Below are 5,849 nucleotides of genomic sequence, written 5' to 3' on the forward strand. Positions count from 1 at the left end.
GTGGAAATCAATCATAGAGTTAGGATCAGGCTTAACTAACGTAATAGATGTCAAAGTAATTGTGGACATTAAAAGTATTCTATAAACTTTTGATATAAATGTAAAAATTAAGAAAAAAACATTTAATAATAAGCAGCTTTGCGCTCATTGATATTTGTTGTAGGGTGTGTGCTAATTCTTCACATGCAGATTACGCTTTATTAACATAGTCATAAAATTGAGCTAAATTTCTTATTTATTGAATGTTTTGGAGAAACTGTGTAATCTTAAAAAGCACACTGAGACACAAAACAATTATTTAATGCAAGACATGTATATGTGAGAAAAGTCAAAATATTATTTAGAGGAAGATCAACAATTTAAGGCATATCAATTTTAAAAACATATACGTGCTTTATGCAGTGGCAGTATCGTAGCCAACGAGGTTTATCTGAGGCAAGATTATTGCTAATTGCAAAAACAAACAAATAAACAAAATCCATATAGATGGAAAGGATAAGCTAGATACTAAGTTTATCCAGTAAAAAAAAAAAGAATTGGTATGGTAATATACAGTCAACATGCTATTAACTGAATTTTCGCATTCAGGATAAGAAGGAAGGCAATACCATTTCCTATACTTGTCTGGTCAGGCCATCCTTAGTAAATGGAATTCTTTTGACTATCTCACAAACAGCCAGCAGCAAAGGAATTTGCAGAATATCAAGCAAGTAAGCTAGGAACAAGAAAGTTTGACTTCCAGTAGAAACAAAGAACAAAAGCAATTCAATTTATAAAGCTTGGCCAAATTGAAATGGCCCTAGACAAGAATCTGTAGGGTATAAAGGAGGAAGAAAAATTATTTAGAATGTAGTAATGGGATGCAATTAAGGAAAAGAAAATGTAGGCTGAATATCAGAAACAATTTCCTAACAGTCTATTAGACTGTACATTAGTTTCCCAGGGGAAGAAATTGGAAGCCTCATTGCCTGAGTCGTTTAGAGCTAGACTGATTTCCAGAGGGCGTGGCAGTTCAGAAGGCAATGAAAAATGCAGTCATGAAATCAGTATAAGTTAATTTTGTAGCACAGTGACATGGTATTGGAAGGGACTAACACCACTACATATTCTATCACTTAAAGATGAATGATTTACCCAGCTATGTACCATCTCTAGGATCAGACAACATCCACTTTTGGGTCAATCCAGTACTACCCTGTGCTGAGTGCTAGAACAGAACAGCAACAGATGACATTAAAATGTGAAAAGAAACACCATGTGACTGATCTTCTTCCACTTCAAGAGGCCACAGGACCGAATTCGTTAATCCAGCTGCCAACATATGTATTCATTTCTCCCTTATGTACCTTAAATATTTCCTGTAAAGCTCCACTGAAGAGGATGGTCTCTAAAAAATAGGCTGTTCTTCATTCAAGGGCAACACCTTCGAGACTGAACTCTAAACGGTTTGGGGAGCAGCTTGTACTGTTTACTCAACCACATTAACCACAGCAATCTTCTTGTATTTAGGTTACATGGTACATTTCTTTGCAATCTCTTTTAGTCTTTTCTGATTCATTGTACTTCTTTTCATCACCAATGTTGGATTTGGTAATTCTGATGAATGCTTCTTTCTCTTGCTCCACCCCCAAGATTTTCTAAGTACTTCAGGATACAGCTAACATTAATATAAAATAGAATCTTAGGGCTGTTGGTGTAATACACCATTGTGACTCACAAAGAAAGGAAAAATATGCTTCCCATTAAACTGTGACCCAATACCTTCTTATCTCTTATAATTTTTAATTTATATATATCTTATATATATGTTTTAATTTATAAAAAATAAAGATTTTGTCATTGATGTTTTACCATACATCACATTTAAAAATATTTTAGAAGGAAAATAATGGTGAAATAAATTGCTTAACACATTAAGACAACTTCACATTTATAGTCCATCATTTTTCCAACCCTTTTAAATCCAGTGTAGTTTTTCTCAATCCATGTTTTGTCACAAAACATAATGCTCTCTGTGATCAAAAGCATTAGGGATGCAGCATTTTCTTTAATCCCCATCTGGGATTTTCTTCCAAGCTGCTGACACCTGTTCTGCAAACGTTGATGCTGCTGCTTTCTTACCTAGCATCTAATAGTTAATAGAAGCAAAAGGTAACACATGCTTATCTCCTTGTAGGATATTTTTTCCTTAGATTTAGTAAATCACTTTGTTTTTGCTTTACAGGAAAATAAATGATTACAGTCCTTCCCTTTAGGATTGCTTCTTGTTTTTGGACTACTAACTACATGTCTTGCTGCATGGTTAGAGTCCCTCTCTGAACGCAATTTTTCATTTCAATTCAGAGTCATAATGTTATTTTTGAAGATATTTTAAATAACAATTAAATACAACACCTGTAGTGCAACTGTAACTCAACTGAAATGAGAGCATGAAACCTATGACCAAATTCACTTACGTGTTGGCAATTGCATCTACATCATAAAAGTTACCTAGTTGAAAATGAATGTAACATGCATTTTCCTGAAATATCTTGAGTCTCCTCTTCCCATAACATTTCCCCCAGGTCTTACTCACCCCAGTGGGAAAATTCCACCTGTCCCTGAATGTAAGCTGAGTTGCTGAGAAGTAACCACAGGTGTTTCTCTCAAAGAAAACTGGAGGACATTGTTTTTTGCTTGCTTATGGCAACCAATATCCTGTTTGCTAAATACTTGCATGTTAAAGTGCTTGAAACTTTGCTTCTATTCATAGAATTTTTGTGGCTTGTATTCAGAGGGGCTCTGCCTCCTCCTCTCCACTCTTGCCCCCCAAATAAAAACCTATAAAGTCAGTTCCCTACTTAATGACTTTGCAGCAGTTACTTCAGAGGCTTTCTTCCTTGTACTCAGCTATCAAAGAGCATGGTTTCATTCCTTCAGCTCTCCTTGTTGATTTCAACAACTATCATTAATTTTAAAATGAATTCTTATTTTAGAGATGTTAAAATGTGAAAAAGTGTACATTATAATTAATGCACTATGATCTCTGTCCCTATATGGCCTTTTTTTCTCTTTTGCGTTTTTCTACATTGAAAATCAAATACCATCCAAGTACTATTGTCATTTAGTGAGTGCATCTTGGATCCCATTACTCTCCTATGGATGTTCTCTAATACCAGATGTTAATGTAAACACAGTTGTTCTTTGGGTGACTAAGGACTAAATCCTTTATTTTCTTCCTCAAATTATCTTTGAGAGCTACCAAGCTTACAGGAGTACACCCACTTGCAGCCCTATAAATCTATGCTCCTTCTGCCAGTAAATGAATGTTCATTGAGCACCTACTGGGCACCATTTTTAGTTTTAGATACTAGAAAGAACAATGAACAAGAGATGATTCCTGACCTTGTGGAGCCTATAGATTTGTTCTATGCAATGTCTCTATGAAATTCTGAGGAGCTACTAGATGATCCAGGCAGTTTCTAAGATTTGTTCCTGGAATTACTAGGAAACTGTCTGGACCCCAAACTACCCCAGAATAGATACACTGGAATACCTGTGATCTGCATGGCAGTAGCTTTGTGTGGGTGGGTGTGGGTGAGTGGGTGGGGGGGGTGCGTGCGTCTAACCCCATTAGATGATCTGGATGACCCACAGAATCCTGGTTGTAGAGCAGAGGACCCAAAATCTTCTGAAAGAAACATGACTAGCTGTGTGTGTCCTCCTCTACATACTCTGCAAGACCTTTTCTTGAAGAAAAAGATGCAAACTTTGAGGTCAATAGAATAATTTTGCTGGCCTCTTGTACACTTTAAAGAAATTAATGGAGAGAAAAAAAATCTATTTAAATTTACCAGGAACATGCTTCTAAGAGAGTTAAATAATCCCCTTCAAACCATTCTAAGTTTCAAAAGGGCAAGCAAATTGTTAATTGAATGTTTAATTAACATTTATTGCTAGCACATTAGTTTTACATGACTCACATTGAATAATACAGTAGGGTTGTGTTCTTGCTACCATATGTACACTTTATGGCATTTTCAGACCCCATATACAATGAACACATATGGTTCATTTATACACATTTTGTTACACTTGGAATATAATTTCCCTATTTTAAGTCATTATAGGGGTTTAGAGTTTTATCACTGCTGCCACAGAATTCAGCCAGAATTTATTGGGAAAACTAAATGTAAGGTACATTTCTAAAGACACTGTGTGAGGCATAAAGATTAAATAGATACGGTTATTATGCTCAAAGAATTTACCAAATGATGTGAAAGGCAGGTATGATTATATGCCTGTAACTGCTATGTTCTGGGCATCAGAAGTTCAGAGGGAAGTGAAAAATGGTTTCTTCCCTGAAGCAGATTAACTTGAGTGAGGGCAGTGGGATGGCCAGAAAGAAACAGAAGGCTGTGCAGAGGACGTGAGGCAAGAAAGACAAGGCATACTTCCAGAAATATAAATGGGTTCGATATATACGAAGAACAGAATGCAAAAGGTGAGGAGATGGTTTGCAAATTAGTCACTGAAGCAGGCAGGGATCTGACACCGTGCACTTCACATGTTATGAAGTTTGGGAGAGAATTATGGATAGCCATCTGTGGGCTTTAAACCAGGGAATGACACCAGAAGCCTTTGTTTAAGAAGAAATGTTTTGGTCGTGGTAGAGGGGATAGAGAGTCAAAGATTTGAGGAAGGTCAGGCCACATTCATTGAGCTCCTAATGAACACAAGAAATAAGGGGAAAACGATGAGGAGTATGACTCTTGTTATTAGCATCCCAATCCTGTCCTTTTCATGTTCACTGCCCTCTATATCCCCAACCTGGATCTTGTTGTCTCTGCTTCTGTCTGCTTCTGTATATAGGGATGCTCCATTATTTCCTCATCCTAGCAAAGTCATGTTTTCCATATTCCAGATTCTGCAAACCAAATCTTGGAATATGCTAGTTTCACTGGCTTCATTAACATCTTTGTACTGAGCCCTAGAGTCCACTGCTTATTGTTGCCTGAATATTCCAAATGTAATCCAGAATCTCAAATGTCCGAATATTAATCCATGTTTTTGTGCTTTTACTAAGTTACAGACAATGTGCTAAAAATTGATTGTAATTGCTTCATTGAAAGACCACGTTAAAGCTGAAAAAGAACTGGTCTAGAAATGGTGGGCTCTCTGTCTCGGTTCCTGTAGCTGGACTGCTCCAGTTCCACTGCTTCTGTTTTGTTATCATGGTCATAAACCACTTTCTTTTAAAATGGCTTTCAGTCTCCCTTTAGCGATCTGATCCCGAGGATTCTGTCCCTAAGTGGCAGAGTAGTGAAAGCAGGAATGGGGGAGATATCCCACCTATTCCAGGCAAAGGGTAGACATGAGATCCAAATATTGAAAACATTTGGAATTGATTTTTCCTGACAGTGGTTCATGTTTGTTTGTTTGTTTTTAATTCCTGGGCCTTCTTATTTTACTTTATAGCCTATCTCTGTTCCTCCAGTAAGATCTAATGCACCATGGGAAATACAAATTCATTTCCATACACTATATATTGTCATGTGCTGTGTATAACTAAATGAAGAATAAGGGCACTTTAGACATGCATAGTTATTAATGTAGAAAATAAATTGCTTTTTATCTGCTGTACAATTCAGATACAGCTAACGTTTCTAGAGTTCTAAATGACTAATATTTAATGCTTCAATTTCCTTAAGTGACCTTTTTTAATTTAGGTGTTTTTATTTACAAGGTAAAGTTTCTTAACCATCCCTGAATAAAAAGCATTTTTTCCCATGACTTCCATCTTAATGCTGATTTTGGAAGCAGGGAAAACCTTTTACATGCACTGAAACACAGGTTAATGATCCTTAACA

General features: G+C 36.3%; 1 pseudogene; it reads left to right on the plus strand.

The window, feature by feature from the left end:
- The first annotated feature begins 390 nt into the window (after positions 1–390).
- LOC143685232 (U4 spliceosomal RNA) lies at positions 391–490 on the plus strand (annotated as a pseudogene).
- Positions 491–5,849: the final 5,359 nt, after the last annotated feature.

The sequence above is a fragment of the Tamandua tetradactyla genome, chromosome 5 (assembly GCF_023851605.1).
Source record: "Tamandua tetradactyla isolate mTamTet1 chromosome 5, mTamTet1.pri, whole genome shotgun sequence".
In the NCBI taxonomy this organism is placed as follows: Eukaryota; Metazoa; Chordata; class Mammalia; order Pilosa; family Myrmecophagidae; genus Tamandua; species Tamandua tetradactyla.